At 43.0% G+C, this 26,793-nt stretch overlaps 1 protein-coding gene and 1 pseudogene across 3 annotated transcripts in view; one reads left to right on the top strand and one right to left on the bottom strand.

The window, feature by feature from the left end:
• The window catches only part of CRADD (CASP2 and RIPK1 domain containing adaptor with death domain), a 179,997-nt gene that overhangs the window by 92,289 nt on the left and 60,915 nt on the right, over positions 1 to 26,793 (top strand). The gene's annotated exons all lie outside the window — the stretch shown is intronic.
• On the bottom strand, positions 4,034 to 21,288 carry LOC123945886 (annotated as a pseudogene).

The raw sequence follows: 26,793 nt of genomic DNA, 5'->3' as shown, positions 1-26,793 counted from the left end.
GAGACCCTAAGGAAATTGGAGCCCTTTCAGTGGTATATTTCTGTAGCTTATTTAGGATGGCCCCCAGTGCCTTAAGCTTTCCCCCTATTTCCTTATCTCCAATCTGATGTGAGTTCCCTGAAAGGCTTCTAGACATGGGGGAGGCCGTCCATACACCAGTTCAGAAGGGGAGAAGCCTACTGCTCCAGGGGTGCAGCGAGTGCCTAGGAGGGCTGGGGTAGCAGATCTGGCCATGGAAGGTTAGTAACCTGGCCGAACTTTGCTAAGGTTCCTTTGAGGGTGCAATTCATCCATTCTACTTTCCCAGAGCTTTGAGGCCGGTAGGCTGTGTGGAGCTTCCAGGTGATGTAGAGAGATTTGGTTAAGGTCTGTACAATATCTGCTGCAAACGGGGTCCATTGTCACTGTGGATTGTTAATGGCAGACCGAACTGGGGCACAGTCTCTCGCAGGAGGACTCTGGTTACTTCCCGGCTCTGTTCCGTCCTGGTGGGGAAGGCCTCAACCCAACCAGAGTATGTGCACACTGTCACTAGGAGATATTTGTGCCCCTCGCTGGGCTGCATGTCTGTGAATTCTATTTCTAGATCTTCAGAAGGGGTTGCTCCTATTCTCTGGACTCCGGCGGGAGCTGTGGTGCAGATCGAGCATTATTCTTAGCACACGTTATGCACCGTTCACTCATTGCTCGGCATAGTGCCGGCAGCTGGCTGATGTAGTAGTGCTTCTTGAGGAGGGCCTCTACTGCAGTTTTTCCTAGATGAGTGAGTTGGTGTCCTCCTTCACTAGATGCCCTCCTGTTGCTGTGGGAATGAAGACACACCCATCTGGCATCACCTACCATCCCTTTTTAGTCAGGGTGGCCCCTTAGCCATGGCCCATTTTCTTTCTTTTTCAGTGTAACTGGGCAGAGGGGCTTCTTTCAGGGGCATCATGGCCATCATGAGGGAAGGGACTTTGTTCCTGATGGCTATGGCCTTGGCCGCTTCATCTGCCAGACGATTTCCTCGTGCTCTGGGGTCATCTCCTTTCTGGTATCCCTTACAGTGCAGGATTGCTGCTTCCTTTGGAAGCCAGAGAGCTTCGAGGAGTTTTAGTATCTCCTCCTTGTTTTTGATAGCCTTCCCTGCGGCAGTAAGAAGACCCCTTTCCTTAGAGATGGCCCCATGCATGTGCACAGTCGTGAAGGCAGACGGGGAGTCAGTGTAGGTGTTGACTTGGTTCCCTTCACCGAGGGTGAGGGCTCGGACTAAGGCATACAGTTCAGCCCGTTGTACTGACCATCCAGCAGTTAATGCCTGGGCTTCTGGGACTTCAGTGGTTGTGGTCACTGCATAACCCACTTTCTGGGCACCCTCTTTTAGGTAATAGCCTCCATCCCTGAATAGCATGAGCTCTGGGTTCTTTATGGCTTGATCCTGTAGATCCAGATGGCTTGCATGGACTTCATCAGTTACCTCGGATCAGTCACGGTTTGGCTCCCCATCTTTCGTGGGGAGAAAGGTTCCTGGGTTTAATGTCCTTACTGTCTCGAGGCTGACCCATGGGTTTTTGCAGAGGCGCCCTTGGTATTGTGCTAGCTGAGAGCTGGAAAGAAAGCGGTGCCCCTTTGTGTTCATGAGGGACACAACCGCACGAGGGACTTTGACGTTAAATTCTTGTCCCAGGGTGAGCTTTTTGGCCTCCTTGTTGAGTTGGAGTTTGGCTGCTAGCGCCCTGAGACACAGTGGCCATCCTGCTGCCACGGGGTCCAGTTTCTTTGACAGATATACAACTGGCCATCGCCAGGGCTCAACAGTCTAGGCGAGTACCTGAGTGCTATCTTTTCTTTCTCATATACAAAGAGATTTGAAGGGTTTTTCTCTATCTGGTAGGGCCAGAGGTGGAGCCTGCCCCAGAGCAGTCTTCATCTCAGTGAAGGCAGCTTCTCCTTTCTCAGTCTGGGCAGGGGGTGTGTGATCTGGACCTCCTACAAGAGATCATAGAGAGGTTTTGCTATTGCTGAGAACCCAGGGATCCAGATGCGGCAGAATCCTGCAGCCCTCAGGAATTCCTGTAGGACTTTTTTTGTCCGAGGCCGAGGCAGAAAGATGATCACTCTCTTTCTCTCCGGCCCTAATTCTCTCTCCCCTTGGGTAAGGGGGAAACCGAGGTATTGGACCTATTGTTGGCAGATCTGCGCTTTCTTCCATGAGACCCTGTATCCTGAGTGTCAGAAGCTGTAGGAGGGCCTTGGTGCCCTTAGTACAGTCTTGTGTGTCACTGGCAAGAAGGAGGTCATCCATGTACTGGAGGAGGGTACACCGTGTGGCCTTTCTCGGGAAGCTGGTGAGGTCTGCGATCAGTGCTTCCCCAAAGGGGGTTGGTGAGTTTTTGAACCCCTGAGGGAGGTGTGTCCAAGTTAGTTGCATCTGACGGCCCATATCGGGTTCAGTTCATTCAAAGACAAATAGTGGCTGGCTCTGGGGAGCTAAGCAGAGACAGAAGAAGGCATCCTTTAGGTCCAGGCAAGTGAACCATCTGGCTGATCCTGGGATTTGGCTGAGGAGGGTGTATGGATTTGGGACCACGGGGTGCAGAGAGATGGTCACCTTATTGATGGCCAGCAGGTCCTGAACTGGTCGGTATCCCACTCCCGGTTTCTTGACTGGCAAGAGTAAGGTATTCCAGGCTGATTGACACTCACTGGGATGCCTGCCTCCTTTGAGTTTGGTCGGGTGTTCTTGGATGCCAATCTTAGCTTCTTGCGGAAGGGGATATTGCCCTTGTCTTTGGGTTGGGCTCCCGGGATCAATTGAACAATGATAGGGGCCCAATTCTGGGCTAGTCCAGGTGGGTTGTTCTCAGCCCATACTGTAGGAAAGGCAAGTCTGAATTCCGGTGGGCTGTTTGCTTGTGCCTGAGCACAAAATAGCTTTCGTTCTTCTTCTCTTGGCATGGTGGTCGCTAGTACCAAAGACCCGCCTCTTCTTGTCTTGGTTTAATCAGAGGCTAGTATGCCCGGTGGGTTCAAAAGTTATTTGAGCCCCGAGCTCTGTTGAGACATTTGTTTTCCAGTGTCCCTTTTCCTTACAACAGGTACATTGGTCTTTTGTGAAGAGGGTTCCGGACTTCCCCCCTTAAAGTGGTGGGAGCCTTCCCAACTTTGCATTGTCCTTTTCACTCAGGCATGTGGCGAGGGAACTGACTTTTTTCTTCATTTTCTTTTCGATTTCCCTCTCAGCTCTGACCTCCCTGTTCATGAAGACCTTATCAGCAACTTCTGTTAGCTGGGTGATACTCATCCCTGCAAATCCCTCCAATTTCTGGAGTTTCTTCCTGATGTCTGGGGTGGCTTGAGCTACGAAGGAGGGTTTTACCATTTGTTGGCTGTCCCGCGCCTCGGGGCTGAATGGAGTGTACACCTGATAGGCTTCACACAGTCTTTCATAGGAGTCCCCGGGGGACTCCCCTGGTTGTTGAGTGACCGTGGATACCTGGCCATGTTTGTGGTTCCTTTACTGCTGCTCAGGTTCCCTGGAGGAGGGCTTTCTGGTATCGGCGGACGTGGGCCTGTCCTTCATCCTTGGTGAAGCCCCATGTGGGGTGCTCCTCGGTTGCTGCTGTTCTAGCCCAGGCAGCAGGGTTGATAGCTCCCACTGTTGCGTATTCCTCTAGGTACTGTTGGGCTCCTCTCATTATTCTTCTTTCCTTCATGTTGAACAGGGTGCAGGGTAACTGTTGGCAGTCCTCCCAGGTTGGCCAGTGGGTCTGGAAAAGGGATTCCATAAGGTCTATCATAGCTTATGGCTTTTCAGAGTAAGAAGGGGTTTTGTGTTTCCAGTTGAGGAGGTCAGTGGTGGAGAAAGGTTGATAGAACATCATGGAATGTCCAGGTTGGACCATCCTGTCTTCGTCATGCCTTTCAGGTTCCTGTGCCTCCCATACCAGCATCTGGAGGGCACTTGCACCTGGGGCATGGTCTGGCTGCCGGTCCTGGAGAAAATCATCCTTTGGGCCTGGGGGCGCTGGTGGACTCTGTGGACCCGAGGGTGTCAGAGAGACTGATGGTGGTGGATTGTCTGGAACTGAAGGGTCCGGTGCAGTGGGCTTAGGGGTTCGTACGGAGAGGGCAAGATCAGTTCATCATCAGGATCTCTGGCGAAGATCTGCGGAGCCTGGGACTTCTGTCGGTTCTCTTTGGGCCACTTAGATGCAGCGACTAAGACCCTAGCCTGTTCCTCCTGTTGCAAGCGAACAGCTCCCAAAGAGGAAGGATTTGGTAATTTTCAGCCAGGAGTTGATGTACGGAAACTGATCAGGTTGTCCTGGGTCCCTGGTTATGACTTGCCATACTGTTGGGACCTGTTGGGACATCCAGTGTCCCTTCTGAAGACATCCAACATCAAAGGTAGGCCACTCTAACTCACATAGGGTTCTCAACTTGCCAGGATACATCTAACTCCATAGTCTCCCAAAAACCCCTTCTTGAAATTGTTGATCATGGTTTCTAGGACTGTCGGTTTGCTCTGCCCTCATCCCATGGTGGTGTTTTCTGTGTGCAGTGTCGTAGAGACAGACAAATGGTGGGTACCCCTCCAGAAGAGAGGCCAGTTTGATGCCTGTCTCTCTGCATTCCTGTAGGAGACTTGGGTGCTTCTTGGCCATAGCAAGTCTGTATAATCCCTGGACTGGCTAAGTCCTGAAGGAGCTTGTCTTAGATATTATGAGGTCACCATAGAAATAGGTTAGGGCTCATTCAGACTCTGTAGGCTTCTGGGGACCTTTAGGGTGCCCGCCTGTGGAGCCATAGAATCAGTCTGCCTAACAAGGCCAGATCAAACTGCACATTCACTCATACATTCACTCCAGAAGTTATTATAGTCCTCCCCCCACCCCACCCCCAGAGGCTCTGAACTGTGGAATTCCTTTCCTTTCGGAAATTCCTTCCTGTCCCCCTTTTCGTGGCTTTCCAGACTTGAGGGACCTCCCTCCTCCTCCCCCCGGGAGTCCCTACCTGTAAGACCTCTGAAGAGGTCTCTGGGAGGTGATCAGTTTTCCCTTCTACTCTGATGGGTGGGCCTGACTGGGTCCTGGGGCCCCAGGCCTTACCTGAAATCTGACCAGTTTTCACCTGCCAAGTTGCCTTTGAGTCTGGCGGGAACAGTGGAGCGGGGCTGGTCGGAGGCGACCTGGTGGGAGACTACTGAAGATTAAACAGGGCACGCTTTTTCTGTTATGATCCCTCATTCCATCACTGCCCCAGCATTGCCCCCAAACCAGTGGCAACAATGGGAACCATTGTTATGGAACCTGGACTGGATCCTGGCAGAAGAACTGAGTGGCACTCAGAGACCTTGGAGGACTGGAGGTTTATTTCACACCAGCGGGCTCAGGGGAGAATGATCTCCAAAGGTCAGAGCACTGAGCACAAGCAGGGAAGTTCATTTATACCCTTCCATTTCCGCATACTTGGTACCTTTGGCATGTGCTGGAAACTGGGTAGGGAAGAAGAACCCAAAAGGGCTTTGAGACAGGAACTAATTCCCTTGCTGGTTTTGTCAGCCATCTTAGAGTACAGTTTTTCCCTTATCAATAATGTGTGTAGTAGGAGGAATTATTAGCAGCTAGAAATAATGAAGAAAGATAATGTAACAGAGTGGTAAGATCATTGAAATTAGAGCCAGAAGCCTGGGTACTACGCCTGTCCCCACCACTCTTTACCTCTGAGATCTTGGTTAATCCATATACTCTCCCTGAGCCTTAATTTCTGTATCTGTACATAGCACAGTTTATGTCAGATATCTTACAGGGTTAAGATGAGCTCATACACGAAGTATTATAGAGAGTAAAAGTTACATAATACAAATTATAATATGCTAATATGTACGGTGTAACAGTAGCAAGTTGAATGTATACTTCATTAAAACTACCATCTTCTAGGGCTGGCTATAGCTATCCTGGTTGGCTCAGTCAGTGGAGCGTGGGACCGTTGACCTTGGGATTTTGGGTCAAGACCCATGTTGAGTGTAGAGATTACTTAGAACTAAAATCTTAAAAAAAAGTCATCTTTTTTTTTTTTTTTTAACGGTCACCTTTTGAGGTAGCCTAAATTATAAATTATTCAGCCTCTTTCTGAGTCTGTGGTTTACGGGTTTGTACTTATTTGCATGATTCCTTTAAAAAGAAATGTTAAAAAAATTGAAGCTGATGTTCTCTGTGACAATTCAGAGTGTGTTTGTGGTATATTGGCTTCTAGGGCACTGAGCTACTGTCTCCAGTATTGACAGTCTTTTGTGAGCTCATTAGCTACCGTTTTGGTAAAAGCCATTTTGATCTGTGTTGAGAGTACTGCATTAAAAGGGCATTAATGTTGGAAATCTACACTTTGGTCAGTTCATTAAAATGCACTCCTCACAAAAAAGCAATATGAATTTGCATTGCAAAGGATAACTCATTTCTTTTTAAAACTCTTGAAACCAGGTAATTTAATTATGTCTCTGCCATAGCCTTTTATCTTCCTCCGCAAAGGAACTCTGTCTCCTTTGACACCTCATACTGGAAGCTGGTCTTCTGATCCTCGGAATTAATTAACATGCAAATACTTGTCTAGAGATGTGGAAACACTGCTTTTCGATTAGCATTTAAATGTCATTCTTAATGATGTCAAATTGACTCTTTTAAGGGGAAAATTAAAGTGGTATAGTTACCTCTTGATTATTTCCAAACCATGTTATTGGTATTTCTGGTTATCTGGTCTTAGTGGGAGCTTTAATCTTCTCCTGTTCAGGCCAGACTGAGTCAGATACAAGACTATACTTGATGGCAGCACAGCCAAGCTCTGGCCTTCCAGTGCCTGCAGTTTCTAGATAGGCTTACTTGCCATATCCTGCACTGCTTCTCAGTAACAAGTTTATTTATGTTGGGGTAGCCCCTGCAGGAACTGTTAGCAACAAGTCCAAGGTACCTGGGAGCGAAGAGGGGTGTGTAGAGGGGCCTTGGTAGCAACTGTGTGATAAAGAATAAAGAAGATGAGCTTTGGAGTTAGATATTCAAATAGGTTTAAATCTTGCCTGTGCCACTTTGAAGCTCTGTGACCTTGATACATTACTTCCCTTCTCTGAGACTCAGTTTCCTCATCAATTTCCTAAAATGTAAATAGTAGTATCTACCACTCAGGTTGTTGGGAAGGTTAAAGGTGATCATGTATATAAGGTTCTACAGAGTGAGAGTAGGCTATCTGCTCTAACCGAGAACCCCCAAATCTCAGTGGTTTGACTTAGCTTATTTCCTGCCATGCGAGGGACGGAGGAAGGGCAGACATTCAGTGACCCTGACTTCTTTCATCCAGTGACCCTGACATTCCCCAAGGCCTTGGAACCCGTCATCGGATCATCTTTCTCCAGCTGGCGGGAGAGGGAAAATCCTAAGCCTGGGAGTGGCACAGAAGGCTTTACGGGCCAGGCTGGGGTTGGTTCACTCATTTCTCAGTGGCCAGAACTCAATTCCCTAGACACACTGACTTTCAGGTTAGCCCAGGAAATGTGTGTGTCAGAAGGAAAACAAAATGGGTCTGTTTGGTGAACACATCGTCCTCCACTACAAGCATCCAGTAACATTTGTTGAGTAAATGACAGAAGGAAAGAATGGATTTTCTGTGGACTCTGAAAGCGTGAGAGCTAATAGAGAGCCTTAGCAGTGATCATGTTTTACTCTCTGTTTCTGTAGAGGAGGAGTCTGAGGACCTGGGAATTTAGTGGTCTGTTCAGCTATTAGTGACAGGACTAGAATTTGAACCCATTTTCCCCAAGTCCTGTTATTTATTCTGCATTTAAGTATTTGAAACATCATTCTTTATTTTCTGCCATAGGGTTGCCCTTGTCTTTTGGCATATGAAGATGGAGATTCAAAGTAGATGTTATTCTGGGGATGCCTGGGTGGCTCAGCAGGTCAGGTGTCTGCCTTCAGTTCAGGTCATGAACCCCAGGTCCTAGGGTAGAGTCCTGCATCAGGCCCCTTGCTCAGTGGGGAGCGTGCTGTTCTCCCTGCTTATGCTCACTTTCTTTCTCTCTGACAAAGAAATAAATAAAATCTTAAAAATATATATTATTCTGGTCATTATTGGTAGACTTCAGTTTTCTTTGGAAGGAAGAATTTGCTACTTTAGGGTAATGGGATGGATGGCTAGAGGCTCCATAGCTTGTCAGTATTTTGTACTGACAGGGAATTAATCTTCACTCACCCACTCCTGTGTTTGAGCTTCTTTCTTTAGCCCCCTTCTATGTATATGGAGTTCCGCAAGGCTGTGTGGATGGAGCAGTGATTAAGACAGAAACATTCGCAGCCCCTAAGAAAGGTGTCAAATATTTAATCAGTAATTAGTATATAAAATGAGAGCTTAGTGGAAGCAATAAGGTAGAAGTGACCAGCTGCTGGGGTGGGAGGGACAGGGAGTGAGGGCAGCTTCATGGAGGAAGGAGGTATTTGAACTAGATCTTAAAGAATGAGTTCATGCATTGCTCTGATCTGCTCTGAAACATTCACATTTGTATTTCTATAATCTGTGTAGGTAACTCTGGCTGGTGTTAACTGACTGTACATTAGAAAAAATGGGGAGAAGAACTCAAACACTCAGATCAAAATCCTGATCAAGTCTCTTATATAAAATGATCATTCAGCACCCATTTTTGCCATTCATTTATCTTTTTGCCAAGTTTTGATGAGTAGATAATTATGTAAGACAACCTTTGGTACTGGTCAGTCATCATCAACAAATAGTGTATTGTGTGCCAGCATCCTTCTATGCCCAGTGGGCTTTGCGTAATTTTTGGTTAAAAGAGTTTGTAGAGGCAGAGTGAGATGCATGAAATACCAGAAAATGGAATCAGTGAGAGGAGCGGGGCACATACTCCCACTATAGAAAAGGCACAAACATGGATATAGGTTTGGATTTGGGAGTTGATTTTTGAAAGTTTTCTCTTACAAAAAGAATTCAATACAAAAAGGATATAAAATGCAAAGTAATCGTCCCTTTCTCAAACATTTGATTATCATGAAAATAAGCAGATCTTTCTAGACATTTTATGTGAACAAAGAAACACGCACAGGTATATGCTTTTTTATGTGAGTGAACTTATTATATATATTCCTTTTTCTGTAATCTCTTATTTATGTAGGACAGCTTTTTATATTACTATATAGTTCTGCCTTATTATTATTATTTTAACCAATGGCATAGTCATCCACACTGTATTGCTTTTCCATGATTCTTATTGAACCATTTTTAAGGTTTTTTTTTCCCTTAACTCCTTGCTATGTATTGTACACTCTGCTTCAGACAAAATCCTTGTAGCCACCCACAGACTTTTTGTAGAGGGATTTTTTTGGTAGGGTACTTGAAATGGAGTTCCTAGATTAAAGAATACATGTATTTGAAAGTTTGATAGATGTTGGTGAGTTGTCCTCCAGAAAGGCTCTACTTATTTTCATTCTATCCATGGTATTTGTGAATTTCTTTTCCTAAGTATTTTCTAAGTATTTTTCTTTTTAAAGAGGATACTGGTCTCTGGGTCAGAGAAGAGGCAAAGAAGAGAGAACCTACTAAAAATAAGTGGTGGCCAAGAGAAATGAAAATGTTCACACAATGATTTGTATATAACAGCATTATTCATAACAGCCAAGAAGTGGAAACAAACCAAATGGTCAGCAACTGTTGAATCGAGAACCAAAATGTGGGATATACATATAATGGAATATTATTCAGCAGTAAAAGGAATAAGGTACTACTATCTGCTATAATGTGGATAAACTTTGAAAGCATTATGGTAAGTGAAGGAATCAGTCACAAGCACCATGCATAGTTACTTGTTTATTTTTGAAGATTTTATTTATTTGAGAGAGAGAGAGAGAACATGATCAGGGGGGAGGGACAGAACGAGAAGCAGACTCCCTGCTGAGCAGGGAGCCCCCTACAGGGCTTGATCCCAGGATCCAGGGATCATGACCTGAGCCAAAGGCAGACACTTAACCAACTGGGCCACCCAGGCACCCCTTACCATACATATTTATATAAAATGTCCAGAACAGGCAAATCAATAGAGGCAGAGAGTATGTAAGTAGTTGCTTAGGGTAGGGACATGGGGGCAGGGAAGATCTGGGAAGTGACTGCTAATAGGTACAGGGTTTCTTTTTGGGGACGATGAAAATATTCTCTATAATTAGATTGCGATGGCTGTACAACTCTGTGGGTATACCAAAAACCACTGAATTGCATATTTTAAATGGGGGAATTTTACACTCTGTGAATTAATTTATCAGTAAAGCTGTTGAAAATTGAGTGGTTGCCGAATTCATGGAATAGGCTGAAAAGGATGGTGATGTGGTTTTTATCATGGGCTTATGGCACAGGCAGAAAGACAAAGTTGTAGCAGTGTAGCAGGGAATTTGGATGGGGAGAGTATTTTTCTGGACGATGCTGAACTGTGTTCAGGTGGCTGATGCTACAGAGGTGGATGGTGGGGTTTCTCCACCAGCAGAATGGAGACAAGGGGCAGTTAATGCCATGCCCTAGTTAGGGTGAGAATGAGGATTAGTACACTGAATTACTGACTCCTTGTCCTTGTGCAGTCCTTCGAATATACAGAAGATACTGTTCTTTGTTGACCTAGAAATGCCTGTGGTGCTCCAGCGTTTGGAAAAGGAAGGTCAGAGAGAGGAAGCTGAGCTCAGCTGCAGAGTCAAGGAGAAGGGGAGGAAGGCCTAGGTTCACAAAGGACAGTGAGGTCCTCCTTTGTGAATAAGAGCAACTTGTCCATTTTAAATTCAGCAGTTAAGCTTTTTCTACATAGTGGAAGTAACTGTTTTTTTGGAATGTGTTTGCTAGCAAATATGGTAAGAATGTTTAGAAGGAAGTTATCGTTTAAGTGGCCTCTGAGTTGTGCTGATTGATAAAATTGAGCTTAAGGGGAAGATGGTTGAACTTACAGTAAACATGGAAAGTTAAAGGTAAATCAATATACCTTTCTGTAGAAGCCCAGTTTTCTTTGTAATCGTGGCTTTTTTAATGCCTTCTTTACTTCTCTTAGTTCCCCCATCATCATGGCTGTGTAGCACAGATTAGATTAAAATGTAACATCCAGAACCTTCTTAATTACTCTTAGGTCTGAAGTAAGCATCAGAGAGAACTGAGGTAGGTCTCCATGGTTTCATTTTGGAGGGTAACCTTTTCAGGTGGCTACTACTGGTTTACCAACAGTTTGCTTTCAGAAGCCCAGGACAGCCCATGCATGGGTCAGGACTGACCTAAGGGCAAAATTATTTTCTATCAGTCCGAAGTCTCCCGATTGGGCAGAGGCTGGTGGCCCTGGTGGTGAGAGAATTCACTCAAGACAGAAGAAAAGAAATAGAAATTATATTGACTATCCCACAAGGGAGCGGAGGGCAGGACAGCAAAGCAGAGATTGTCTGCCAGGAGGAAGCGGTGGGGTCATAGTTAAGGGGGAAAGTGAGGAGGTACGGGAACATGGAATTTTCCTCTTTTGGTACGTGTGTCCTGGTGTAAGTAGCCCAGTGGTCAGCTAGGGCTTATGGATATTTTGAGATAGTTTGCCTAATGGGCCTGTCTGTTTTCAGCCAGGGGCTTGGGGTCAGCGTGGGCCCTTCTTCCTTATTTAGCTTTCCATTGTTCAAGCTTGTCGCCTAAAAGCGGCCTCTTCAAGAAGGCTTTTTCTTGGTCGCTCTATTCGATTCACTGCACAGAATAGGCTTTATTCTCCAAAACTTCGTTTAAGAATATACCATAAATATGAAACTATTAGCCTTTGTACTTGAATAGGATATTAACAGGAATATTAACAACCTGTCAGCCTTTGCAAGAAATAACTATTCTTCTGATTTTATTTTGATTTGCTAAAGAACCTTTAGCACTGAGAAAAACTTCACTTGGTGATTCAGAGCATGAGGGAAAGAAGAGACCGATTCTGGCACATGCACACTCGTTGAATAACTCGTGGATATTTTTATTTGTATTTCTATTCTTAGTCTATAGCCTGTAGTTAACTAGGGAGTAACTAAGCTCAGTGATATTTATCACACTTGGAGATCTTAATTTGAATAGTCGGTATCTAGACCTCTAGGAGAACTTAAGTTATGTTTAGCTGATTATTGAAAGGCACACCCTCTTCCTAAGGAATTCCCTCTCAGTAAACAAAGAATAAAATTTGAACGGATTAAAATGTAAGATAATCAAAATTGCTCTTTATTTCTGACTGTGAGCTAAATCTTTAGCCAGCCACTATGCGTAGCCACACAGAGTTTTTGGTTGGTTTTGGTTTGCTTTACTTTTTGGGTTGTTTCTCCTAAATACGTTTTAAAGGTAATCATCTATGGCATGTATTAGAATTCCTCCTTGTGTTCTTGTGGTAGGATTCTGGAAGTTGTAATGAATTCACAGGAGTACTCAAGAATGTAAGAAATTAGATGCCTATCATATCTCAATTTTAAAAAATAATAAAAAACATACAAACAAAACAAAAAAGAATGTAAAAGCAAGGTTTCTACCATTTGCTGAGTTGGGGGTATAAACTTTGATTCCATTGCCAACCCTCTTAAAATTGTGACTGTGAACTGCGGTGACTTAACTTCAGAGCACAGCTGTTTCTTTTGGCAGTGGCACCAAAACATTTTAATTCTGCCTGAACAACTGTTATCGTTCAGTGTAGACAAGTGAGTAAGCGTCTTACTTTGCTAGTGGTGATACCGCACATGCTTAGATTTAGTGAAATGTCAAAATTGCCACAAGCCAAGATATAGTCATGGATGAGAACTTAAACTTTTTCTATGTCTGCTAAATGTTTTAATCCATGGAAAGCAAAAGTCTCTCTGTCATTTTCTTTTTTTAAACCACAGATGGAGGAAGCAAGGAGATAGAAATATTACTGTGAACTTAATTCTAGCCAACTGTTAGTGAAGTAGAATTGATTAAAATCTTGGGAGGCCGTGATCGTGTTGTTTTGTAACTACAGAAGAAATGAGAGTTGGATATAACCAAAGAGTTAACGGTAACTTCTGGAAAATGTAGAGAAAGGGTAATAATTTTCAATGTCCAGAGCCTTGAAAAGAGGGCACTACAAAAAGGGAAAGAGAGAAAGAGAGAAGGAAAGAAAGAAAGGAACAATCTGAGGTAAAAGCACAATTTTTTTTTTTTTTTTGGATGAAGAAGAAAAAGGGAGGGAACCACTTTAGTGAGCTCGGATAGTAAGAGAACATGTACCCAAAGAGAAGCACATGCTCAACGACAAATTCAGAAGAGTGATATAAAACTCGTAAGAAAATATCTGTAATGCTCAAGTTCAGACTGAGCTAAGGCTGGAGAAAATGCTACAGACAACAGAAAAGGGCTCTTGAAAAGCTGTGTTCAAAACAAGAAGAACAAGTAAAGGCTAAGCTCGTTGCTCCGGGCGAATGGAATAATGTTAACATGACGAAAAGCAGACCTACTCAACTATTTGGCTTCTCTCTCTATCAAAGAGAGGGATCTTCAAACTGGAATGTGTAACATAAACAAGGCTCAGAATAAATTGAAGCGCACAAGATTGGGGATGATAATGACAGTTACAACTACAGTTTGTTGAGTTTCTACTCAGGACTGAGTACTAGGAAGGAGAACTTAGTTATTTTTTTTCCTAGTGCTTACAGCAGCTGTGTGAGGTAAGTATTGTTTTCAACCTTGTTTCAGAGGCAAGAACACTGAGGTGCAGGAAGATTTAGTAACAAGCCTGAAGGTACGCAGCCATGAAATGATTAGCTTAGACTCAGCTCTACGCCTGACTGGCTTCAGAGTTTGGCTCTTAACTGGAACCCCTGACTCCCAGGCCAACAGCACCTAACAGTTTTCAACAGGATTGTGTCTTTAGCTTAATTTATATCGTAAGACACAGAAGGAAACAAAAACCTCATAGATGTTAGTGAAGAGCCATAGTGTGTAATCACAGGGAAAAGAGGAAAATGGAATATCAAAATGGTAAAAAAAAAAACCAGATAAAGACTGTCTTGATTTCTTTTTTTTTTTCAGTATTTAAATTTATTTATTTTTTCAGCATGACAGTATTCATTGTTTTTGCACTACACCCAGTGCTCCATGCAATATGTGCCCTCCCTATTACCCACCACCTGTTCCCCCAACCTCCCACCCCCGACCCTTCAAAACCCTCAGGTTGTTTTTCAGAGTCCATAGTCTCTTATGGTTCACCTCCCCTTGATTTCTTTTTTAAAGTTTCACTTTGAGCTGTCTAGAACAAATTGCTTGATACTGGTCCTTGGGATTGTACTATGCAGGCAAACAGTTGTAAATGCAAGTACGGATCCTCCAAAGGTGGCATGCCAAAGTAGACTCTAACCTTCTTCCTTTCCTTTCTTCCTTGCTATTTTTTTAAAAAGATTTTATTTATTTGAGAGAGAGAGAGAACACAGGGACGGGTAGAGGGAGACAGAATCTCAAGCAGACTCCCCGCTGAGGACCGAGCCCAATGTTGAGACTTGGTCGCACGACCCTGAGATCATGACCTGAGCTGAAATCAATAGTCCAACACCCAACTGAGCTACCCAGGCGCCCCTCTTCCTTGCTATTTAACTGGTAACACTAGCATTTGTTAGAGGATTCCGTATAGCTTATAAACAAGTTGAATTAACCTAGGCTCAGTTGGGTAGATTCATATTTAATTGAACTACTTTAGGCACATCATTGACTTTAGATACACAGGCTTTATTGAAATCAAAATACCATGTTTGTGGCATTCCCCCTATCTGTCCGTATAGCAACTCTGTCAAAAAAGGAAATGAAGTTTTTTGGCCCGAGTTATTCGTGGTAAACCACCAGCAATTCCTGGTATTTATTGCCTTGTAAGTGATTATGAATTGTCTGTGTCAGCATTCCTCCAGCTGTTTTCTGAAGAACTCTGAAGATTCTGGAAAAGTTAATAGGTGTCATCTCCTGAGAGCACAGTTTGGGAAATGCTACTCTGTGTTATAATTTGTTGTTCAATTTTGCTGGGGGTAGGCATTAAGTTCATTGATCTATGATTTAGGGAATCAGACTCATCCATCCTTTTCAAAATATGGATTGTTTTGGATTGCTTTGTCTTTAATTTTTCAGAGTATTCTACATCTTCATACATAGCTGTCAATGAATTTAGCATCCTAAATAGAATTCATCTTGGCTTGGTAACTTGAACTTCTTTAAAGGAATCAGGCATATTCTTTCTTGTTTTGTATTTAATCTCTATTTATGCTTTATTTTCTGGGATTTGAGAAGGAATTAGACAGTATGTATAGTGTCCAATAGCTTAAGTTCAGAGCAGTCAATTTGGAGTTACATCTAGTGATTTTTCACATCAAAATAATGAAGTACTTTCTAGTAATTTGGAAGGTAAGAGATTTGTAAGCAGATATTACATTATATCTGTTAGAGATATAAAGAGGAGATTCGTACACTGGATGGTTTAGAGAAGATGACCTACTACCTCTAAGAGTCACGATTACAGCCATCTCTTTCATATATAGTCAAAAATAGGGTATCTCTTGGGTATTGTCAGAGTCTTGGAAGTCAAAGACTATTTTGTTATGGTACCATTATTATCCAAGAAAAGCAGGAGCAGCCTCCCTTTTTGAAGAGTAATTGCTGCCTTGGTTGTTCAAAGGGGATGGGTGGTTGGACAGTGGATCCATTTTATGGACCCTCTGGTTGATTCCAGTGAAATGATTAGTTGTCACCACTGCCTACTCTTCCAATAGCAATATTATAAGTGGTTTTTATTGATTTTCAAGGAAGAGAAGTTAAATTTTGGTTAGAAAACGGCAGAGGACGTGATTGTGCCGAGATTAAAACTCTGCAGAAGTTGGAAATAAAATGAAATTTTACTTCATTTTGTCCTATAGGTGGATTGGAAGCAATTCTTGTGAAATTTTTATTCTATGGGTGGATTGGAAGCAATTCTTGTGAAATTTTTGCCAGGACGAAGAGCTGCAGTGTTCACTTTTTCAAAACAAGCAGTGGTTCTTTGAAAATAGCTCATTTCCCCACAGTAATGAATAAATCAATAATGGGATTAACAGGATTGTATTTTATTGTTGAAACAAAACATTGTCAGAAGTTATAGCTGGTATTCAGGACCAGACTGAATGAATTTAGTGACAACATCAGCATTTTAAGAGTGTAACAGCCCCCCACCAAAACAAGCAAACAAAAAAACCCCTTCTTTTCTTGATCAAGTGCATATAAAATATTTTACACACCCAACCCCAAAAAGAATGTAACGGGGAATAGTTTTATGTTTAGTACACACGTGGTGCTTAACAATATGAAATGAACAAGGGACTGGCAAAGCATGACTGTTGAATAAATTGGACAAAGAATAATGTAGGGGGAAACATTATATGGTCTTGCTTGACTATAAAAATTATGGGACACTGATTATGATGGTACTGAAGTTATGAAATCTTTAATGGGATTTTGTCACCTTTGATCCCTATTCCAAAGTACTTCATAGCGGTGATCATATGAGTGTTATAAAAATGTGTTCAGGTATCTCCTTCCTAGTAGATTGTAAGGGATGCCATTATAGGCTATGTCTTAGTCACCACTGTGTTGTTCTTATGTAGCCACAGGCTGATGATCACAAAGCTCCAAGGGGACCACTGTGTCATGATGGTGCCCTCTCCCACATCTCCTCAAAACTCTGCAGTCTTCTTAGCCAAGTTCTGTGGCAATAACAAATGTTGAATGAACAAAGGGAGGAATAAATGAACAGGCAAAGCATTTTGTACTGGCAGACCCTTCTGGAAGTAGGACTGGCCAGTACAGGCATTGGTATGTAAGTGTGGCATGCAGGCACTGTTTCCTGGGACTTGTGATATGACTGCAGTCTTGCCTTCCTTTCTGGCTGCTTTTGAAGCCTTTCCTGAGGTCCTCCCCATTCTAAGATACAACAGCTGGTGGTTGGTCTCCTTTTCTCTCTTACTCTCTTTCTTTCTTCTCAGTATTTTTGGACTACCTCACACATGCCAAGTATATATCTAATCATGTACGATGCTCTTAGTTAAAAAAAAAAAACAAAAAACACTTTACTGGTATAAAAACAAAGATGCAGAGAACTACCTTACACATGCTCACACAGAGATAAAGAGAAAGTCCAGGTTTTGACCCAATTGTCCATGGTTCTAAATCTCACATTCCTTCTGTTATACTCTGCAGCCTCCCTCGATTGTGCCCCATCTTTGCCCTTGGTTTCTCTCTGACATCCCTGTCCTCCCTCATCTCCTGTTTCCTCACCCAAAAGACAAACTGAGGTGGATCCTTGGCATACCACTTTTCAAAGGATCCCAAAACTGTGCTTATCCTATATGATGTCCCCAGTCTTTAGCCCTGTTTAACTCTCTGGTCAACACTAGGCCATTTCCCACTTCACTTATCAGACCTTACTTGGTCTTTGTGTCTCCTATTTCCAGAACAGCTCTGAACACTATGGAGGAATTCATATTTCTACCAGGCCAACTGTGCCATTCTCCTCTGATATATGTCATGGTAACTCCCCCCATTTTCTTCCAGAGAGGCAGCATTGAGCAGTGGCCAAGATCATGGGCTCTAGACTCAGAATGTCAGGGTTCAAATGCTGAGTTTTTCTTCTTCCTGGCTGTATGATCTTGGATGAATTACCTCAGTGTCTCAACTTCCTCACCTGAAAAGGGAAGATGAGAAAGTACCACCGTCACAGGATTGTGGATTATAGATTTAATCCACAAAAAAAGCCCTTACAGTTAAAAAGCAAGTCAAATCCTTAATAAATGTCAAGTGTTGTTTTGAATAAAGACCAAGAGCCTCATTCATAGTTTCAGGCTCACTCCCGAATTGCTTGGGTTTTCTCGATCTTTTGATTTCTTTTTTCTTTCTTTCTCTCTCTCTCTTTTTGAAGATTCTATTTATTTATTTGAGTAAAAGAGAGAGTGGACTAGTAGGGGGAAAGGTAGAGAGAGGGGGACAAGCAGGCTCCCCAATGAGTGAGGAGCCTGATGTGGGGCCCGATCCCAGGACCCTGAGATCATGACCTGAGAAGAAGTCAGGCGCTTAACCAACCGAACCACCCAGGTGCCCCTGAACTTCTGATTTCTATTCATTCCTCCCTCCCCTCTGGCCTCCTGTGTCCTGCCTGTTCCTCCAGTCTGTGGTAGTCTGTGACATAGGCTTTGTCCTAGGTCCTGAGCCTGGACCTCATCTTTCCACCTGCCTCCCACAGTCTGGATTGGGTCAATCTTCCCTGTCCACTTCTGTCCGCTGGTCTCCCTTACAGAGCTTTCAGAGCCTTCAGAAGTCCCTTTCCCTTTGTGAAACCTTTCTTACTTGGAGAGGAGTGAGTAATTCCCCTGCTTGTATGTTTTCTGAACATACCACATCACCTCACCAAAACACAGTAGCACTGTGAAGTGTGTTTGTGAAAAGAAAATCATTTGATTTCCCTCTTTGTCCTGTACCTGATTTTGTGCTTGGAAGATCAACGTTCATTTAGGGCAGGGTACTTTTCTCTGTGTCTGTTCTGAGCCCACAGCTCACAGAGAATATAGGCTCTAACTTCACAGGCTGCTCTGATGAGTAAGTTCCTGACTCCGAGAAGAGGTCATGTAAAATCACCTATCCACTGAAAACCTAACCCCTAACCTGCATTCTGAAAATCAATGTTTAATGCTTTACTCAGATCCAACATTTGAAAAGTCCCCTAAAGCTTGCTCATCTTGCATCAGGGGTATTTGATTTCTGCTAACTAAAGATTTTTTCCCTCGGGGTAGATATAGAAAACACTGGTGCTTCTTCCCAGCCTTCCCCCTCTTCTCTCGAAAGCTTTCATATTTACCCCGTATATTGTTTGACCATACCTTGTGCTTCAGGCCCTGTGTTGGAGGAATGACTTTCCTAGTCACATGGTAGAAACTGTTCTGGATCCTTAAGAAAAAACTGCTACTGAATTGTGCATAGTCTTCTCCTTTGAAAAGATGACCAAAAAATTATAGTGGTTTTGCCTGTCATTTAAAAATAAACAGACTCTGAACTTGTCTGGATTTATTGGCTTTACGGAACCAGACTGAAAGAACACCACGCACCAAATTATGGCAGAACAAATTCTTCTTTAGGACATTTATGGCAGGTTGGGCTTTTCTTCCTTTCTTTGTGTGTCTCATTACTGGCAATGATTTCTGAAGCATCAGGCATTTTCCACCTTTGTATAAAATTAAGCAAAGGCAGACTCTTAGTGGCCTTGAATTACTTCTCCTCTCTGTGTTGAATCAAATCCTTGTTGTGCCTGCCTTATGGTGTCCTAGACAGAGGTGGGTGGGTATTCCTAAAGAGCAGGGAGTAGTCTATAAAGCATGCATTTTGGATGCCAACTGGCCAACCTCTTTTACCTTGATGAATGAGTCAATTCCTTCAGTGAAGGAATGCAGCATTTAAGGAAAATTGTGTGTCTGTAAGATTAGTTGTGTACGTAGAATGTTTGTTAATGGAGAAGATGGGGATATTGCTTGAGCAGCTGCCCTTCCTATTACTAGATGTTAACGTTTTAATTTTACTTTATTTTTCAAACTGATCTCTCAAACATAATTGCATTTGAACTACACAGCAATCATGTGAAGTCGGTAGGGAAGGTATTTATTATCATACAGGGAATAACATACAGGGAATCCTTCCCAAAGAAACCAGGGCTGATCATGTTGGCTTCAGTCTCCTGACTGAACTGAAATGGTGGTCTTTCCATTCTTTTACTTTATTTTTTTAAAGACTTTTATTTATTTATGTGACAGATAGAGATCACAAGTAGACAGAGAGGGAGGCAGAGAGATAGAGGAGGAAGCAGGCTCCCCACTGAGCAGAGAGCACGGCGTGGGCCTCCGTCCCTGGACCCTGAGATCACAACCTGAGCGGAAGGCAGAGATTTTAACCTACTGAGCCACCCAGGCGCCTCTGGTCTTTCCATTCTAAATACAGTGATTTCCCCACTAGATCAGGGAATCTCACACTTGACTATTCAGAAGGCCCAGCATTGGGATGAGAAATTCACATTTTTGTCACACACCCCAGGAGACTGATGGTGATACAGGTGTGTGTTGGCCCACACTTTAAAAAACCCACTCTATGCCGTGTATCTTGGGTTTCAGCCTCTTTTTATTAAGTATAATGCTTGGAAAATATCAGTTTTAAGGTGGCACCTTTAACATAGAGGATTGAAAAGTTCATTTAAATGTGTCAAAATCCACAGTGATACACAAAGTTATGACAATATTGTTCATAATAGTTGAAGACTGGAAACCTTCCAAATATCCATTGACAGGGGAATGGTTGAATGGCCAAATGGTACACTCATAAAGAGGAATAATATACACTTATAAGAAGGAACAAGGAAAACCTGTATCTTTCCATGAAGTAATTTTTAGGGTCTTTTGTTAAGTGATAAAATAAAATGGAAGAAGTATTTATAGAGTGTGCTACTTGCAGTGTAAGGAAGAAAAGAAAATACAAACATTTATGTATAATAAATAATATATAAATATTAGTATAATAAAAATAATATTCACATTTATATGTGTATAAACATACACAGCCTATACCTCAGGGTGTTTGGTTTCTTTTGGTTTTTTGGGTTTTTGGTTTTTCCCACGGAGTGTATTTGGGCACACCTGGGGCAAGGAGGCTCTGCCTCTGAAAGAAAGTGTTGGGCCTCTTCCTGGTGAAGTGGGGCTTGTGCTGGGAGGGGGGGGATCCTGTGAGGCAGCGGGAACTTGACCTTCCCGTCTTGGAGCTGCGTGACTGCCAGTTGGCAGCGCTTGCTGGCTGCAGTCTCCTCCTGCTTTGTGATCTGGATCCAGTGGGCCCAGGCACTGTGCCTGTAGTGCAGGTCTCCATAGAACTGGGGGGCAGTGCCTGCTGTGGTCAGGTCCGCGGACTCCCGGTGCATGCTGTGGGTGCCGTTGCAGGAGGCCTAGAGCAGCCGGGCACTCAGATTCTTCATCCACAATGAGAATTTCTCCCACACTCACCCACAGCAGTTCCCCTGAAGACTTTGTCTTCTTCAGCAGAGACAGAGTACCAGAAGCAGAACTTGGTGACAACATGATTAGGTGCAAAGATTGGCAAGGGATGGAAGGGCAGAGTGTGGCCTTGGGGGGTGGGCAGGCAGCGCCCAACTACCTTATTCTTTTGCGGTGTACCCGAGGCCCTCAGGGCACCCTCTCTGCTCTTGCTGCCACCCAAGAATGGAAGTGCCAGCATTGGCTCTTTATAGAGAATTACAGCAAATAAATGCAGAAGGATGCTAGAAATAGAAAACCACTATTTTGCAACATCTACTGAAATAATGGAGCCAGGCAACAATCATTAATGGATGCTAAAATCTGAACTGAAATTGAAGCTTTGTAATTGAGAATCAGTGTGACATTTGAACCAGTGATCACCAAAAGTAGACTAGCCAAACATTATACTCCTCCTGATGCGATCTGATTGAAGAGAAACAGCACCACTTATGCAGTATTCTGCCCACATCTCTTCTACACAAATTTGAACCAGAATCTCAAAGCTCAGTATCCACCTATTCGTTTACAAGAAATACAAGACACAGAGGCACATATTCAACAGCACCACAAGGGCATAAATCGGCCAAATCCAGAGTGTGGGAGTTCTTTTTTTTTTTTTTTTTGAAGATTTTATTCATTTATTTGACGGACGAGATCACAAGTAGGCAGAGAAACAGGCAGAGAGAGAGGAGGAAGCAGGCTCCCTGCTGAGCAGAGAGCCTGATGTGGGGCTTGATCCCGGGACCCTGGGATCATGACCTGAGCTGAATGCAGAGGCTTAACCCACTGAGCCACCCAGGCGTTCCCCCCCCCCCTTTTTTTTTAACATTTTATTTATTTATTTATTTATTTAGAGAGAGAGGGGGAGAGAGAGAGAGAATGTGGGGTGGGAAGGGACAGAGGGAGAGGGAGAAGCAGGCTCCCCCCTGATCAGGGAGCCCCATGTGGGACTCAGTCCCAGGACCCTGAGATCATGACTTGAGCTGAAGGCAGACACTTAACCAATTGAGCCACACAGGTGACCCCTGGAGTGTGGGGAGTTCTTCAAAATTAATGACCCAATTTCTTCAGCAAATAAATGTATGGGAAAAAAGTAGGAAGGGGAATAGTTAGAAGTTAAAAAACTTAAGAGACCTATAAATCAAATGCCATGTCTAGACTTCATCTGAACAAAAATCATATAACAATACCTTTTTTTTGAACAATAGGAAAATGAAACATAACTCTATTACATGTTATTAAGAAATGATTGAAACTTTATTGATCTGTTAGTGGTATTGTGATATATATTTTTTTAAAGTCTTTACCTACAGAAGTACTTGCTATTGAATTGATATGATGCCTAAGATTTTCTTTAAACATATCACATCAAAAGAAAAAAGTGTTGAGGGAAGCAGATGAAATCAGAATTGTAAGATATAATAGTTATTGAGATTTGGTGGTATGTCCTGGGTGTTCCTTACACTTTTCTCTCTATTTTGTTGTATGCAGAAACTCTGCATAATAAAGAAGATCAACTTGTGCAGTTTTAGAGGCCAAATCCTGGCTAAAGGCCTGGATTGTAGCCATTGTTTGTATAACTCAGAGAGAGTCATGGCTACTCCCTTTTCTCCTACCTCCCTGCCATTTTGCATTTCTTTCATTCCTTCTGCTTCACAGGTTGTTCACTCCATCACATCTTGTACCACCACTGTGGTAAATCTTCCACCAGCAAGGTGTAGACACTAACATTCTCACTATCTGGGTGAGGAAACTGAAGTGTGGGGGATTGAAGTTTCTTTCTTTCTTTTTAAGATTTTATTTATTTATTTGACAGAGATCATAAGTAGGCAGAGAGGCAGACAGAGAGAGAGGGGGAAGCAGGCTCCCTGCTGAGCAGACAGCCCAAACCGGGGCTCGATCCCAGTTTTAGGGTCCGTGATCAAAGGAGTGAAACTGATACAAAGCGAAGGTCAAGCAAAGCTTTATTTTGTGCCAGCACCAAGAATGGAACCGACCGGTCGGTGCTGCTTCCTACAAAGAGAAAGTGACGACCCCCATCCTCATAGGCCAGCTTTTATAGAGCAAAGGCCATGTGGTTGAGCCTGGCCAATGAGATTGTAGTACACAGAAAAAGTTGCACAGTCATCCTAGGTCACACACGGGTGGCCAGTTGGATTACAATTTACCCTATAATAGCTGTTTGAACTAGCCTATCACTTTGGTCAGAATTGGCGCCTTAGTTTGGCACCCAAAAGGCAGGGTTTACATTCTTTGGTGGTTAGGGAGGTAGTAGGTGCACTTTACTGATTGGACGTCTCCACCTGGCCTGATACGTCCTGGTATCTGGGCTCTTTTATCTCTGCCTGACCTGACACGTCCTGGTACCTGGGCTGTGTTATCAGGGGCTGGTCGGCCATATTTTACTGGTTTCCCAGACCTGTTTCTAAGTAAGTTCCTCTGGGGGGCAGGGTCAATCTAAGTTCACTGCATAAATAACAAAATGCCTGTTCTACCGAGATGGGATTGCTCCAGCTAAGTAGGCCCTTACACCAGGACCCTGAGATCATGACCCAAGCAGAAGGCAGAGGCTTAACCCACTGAGCCACCCAGGCGCCCCGGGGTTGAAGTTTCTTGTCCACAAACCCATGTCCCTCTGACACCAAAATAGGAGTTCTTGTGGATTATTTCTTGCTGCTTCCCGGAAATAATCCTTTGATTTTATAGTTTTTCAATTTTTATTTTTAATTTTGTTTATGGATAAATTTTAAACACTGAGTAAATAAGGATAGATGAAATGGAGTAGTATCTGTGTATTCCTTGTGTGTGAGAAAGATGTGGGTATCTTTCTGACCGTGATAATTACAAAGGCCTAATCAGAGGCAAGGCAGTGATGGGACTAGAGTATGTAGCAACTTTCTTCATACTCATAAAAAAGTAAATCTCCGCAAATTGTAGCTTAACAATAAGGTTTAAGGTAACTTAACAAAATAAGGTTTCCTTATGCTTGTTCTTCAACAACAGTATTTGATCATCCTTCTATTAAAGTGGAGGCCAGAGAAAATTGGTTGATTTCATTTCTCTTGTGTCCGTAAAATGCTTTTAGGACTATCACAATAAAGAAATGCTCTGAAACAAACAAATAAAATCCTGAACTTCCCCTGAGCCACGATTTGCTTTATTTTCTTCCAAAATTATTTTGGCATTTGTCAAACCCAGGTGTGCCGATGGGCAAGTGCAGCCCTGTCATTGTCATCTGTCATGCATGATGCTCTAGATGTATGAGATAGCAGCCATCAGTCAGGGAGTGCTAGCAAGCCACATTGCCGAATTCCTCCTGCAGGGCGTGCATGAATCACACCCACTGCTTTATAAGATTTAGTGTGACTTTCCAAAATACCTGCAGCGTGGCACTTCATGGCTGATCCCATGTGATTTATGCCCCAGAGATGTCCGACTGCAATGTTAGGAAATTATATTAATGGGTTTGACATTGTTGTTTCCTTCAAGAATCAAGGCACTAAATATAGTCAAACTGAATGACAAAAATTTACCAGAGCATGCCGGTGAGGGCATGAAAAATGGATAAATAATAAATAATAAATATTGAGTCTTGCTGTTTGCCAGAAGCTGTACCAAGTCCTCTAAACACATACTGATGTTTAACTGTCTCAGTGATCTTGTTTTATAACTGAGGTGGCTACAGCACCAAGAGGTTAAGTGACTGCCCGAGGTTGCACACTTAGTAATAGCAGAGCTGGGCTCTGAACTCAGGCATTGTGAGTCCTAAGCCTTTGCTGTCTCACCATTGGGCAGTCTCAGAGCCCCAGCAGAAAGTAATCCCACGTGGTAATCCATACCTTTGGATTGGTACGGTAATCCATGCCATACATGTGCCTTTGCAGACATTAGGGCACAAAACCTGGGTCACATGCCAGAGCTCCATCTGACAGTTGACAGGTATCTAAAGCTAAGCAGACAGAGATGAAGAGATTGATCAAGCACATGGGGCAAATCTTCTGTATTTGATACTTGATATACAGAGTTGATATTAGAACACAGGGTTCCGGAGTGACTTACTGTCCAGTGGGAAAGCCAGTTGCCCTGGTGACCTTGTAAGACAGTTAAAGGATATAAGAATGGAAATTCATTCAAGATTATCAGAAAGAAATTAGGTCAGAAATGAAATAAAAACGAAGGGCAAAGAAATACCATTTTGATGTAAATAAAAGCATTTCTCCTGCTTAGTGAAGGGAGTGCCTTTTCATTCCTGATTTGTTGGAGAAGCATGGAACCTGCTTACTTTGAAATCCTAAAATCTCTTTAGGCCCAACTCATTATTAATGTAGTATACTTTCCTCAAAAGAGTGATATTTTCACAAATGCTGTTTCTGGCTCCAGCCATGTATAGAAACATTGGAATGAGTCCAACATGGTGTTTTGCCTTAAAAAAAAAAAAATAGGAACTGTATTTGATAATGCATGTGCTACAAACACCTCTAAAAATAATTTGCAGTTGGCAAGTTATTTCTTTGATATTTTTTCTAGGCCCAGGAGAGGAAGCTTTAAAATTTAAATTTGATTAACTTAGTACCTTTGAGAGTAAGGACAAGAAACTTTGCCAGCTTATATGGTTGAAATATGCTTTAGTATTTATATAATGATAGAGAATGACTCAAACTGGTTTTCTCTGGTGAAGAAAGAAAAAACAAAAAATAAAATTAAAGACTTAAATATGTCTCCTCCAGAGGGTAGCAGGCTTAAGTCACCCACTGGTATATCATCTTCCTTGACTTCCCAGTCCTTGACCTGTGAGTTAGAAGTCAAGGATGCTTCTTTGGAACTTCCTTCATACCTTCTTTAACCCTTCAGTATTCAACCGCAAATGTTGTTGGCAGCTCCTGGCAGAACAGGAAAGGAGGCCAAGGAGTGGATCTATAAAAGCAGAGGGATTTGTTCATAGAAGCCCTTTGGTGAATGAAAGAAAATGGATTTGAAATCTTGGCAGTACCAGCAGTATTTATTAAAAATGCAAGCTCATGATAATAATATCAAACAGCATTATGGAGGAACAGTGATACCCCACTTCACAGGTCATTAACTCAGATGTATGTTTAGCTACCGAAGAGAGCAGACTAGATCAAGAACATGTGAGATCTAGTCCTATGGCTTGTGACCATGAACTGGTCACTTAATTCTTTGACCGTAGATTCTTTATAAAAGACTTGGACTTGATCTCAATGATTATCTTCTACTTCATCAAAATGGCATGATTCTATGTTCCTATGGGATATCCAGGCAAGAGGAGGCAGGTGGAACATTAGTTTTGGGTTTTTCCTTAAAAGGAAGTGTTGGGGAGACAACAGACAGAGATCACAAGTAGGCAGAGAGGCAGTCAGAGAGAGGGGAGGAAGCAGGCTCCCCACTGAGCAGAGAGCCCGATGCGGGGCTCGATCCCAGGACCCTGGGATCATGACCTGAGCTGAAGGCAGAGGCTTAACCCACTGAGCCACCCAGGTGCCCCAAGTCTTTCCATTTTTATCAACTCACTGTTGTTGGTGACACGTGGCTGGCCAATGGGCCTTTGGCTTTTAGACTTCTGGGATAGACTCCATTATTAATCCATTTTATTTATTTATTTATTTATCCATTATTAATGGATAAAGGGCAAGGTTTTAGATTCTGACAAACCTGAATTTGAACCTGCCCTCTAATAAATATGTTA

This window comes from Meles meles, chromosome 7 (assembly GCF_922984935.1).
Source record: "Meles meles chromosome 7, mMelMel3.1 paternal haplotype, whole genome shotgun sequence".
In the NCBI taxonomy this organism is placed as follows: Eukaryota; Metazoa; Chordata; class Mammalia; order Carnivora; family Mustelidae; genus Meles; species Meles meles.
The sequence above is the reverse complement of the archived record's forward strand: the minus strand, read 5'-3'. Positions and strand labels throughout refer to the sequence as shown.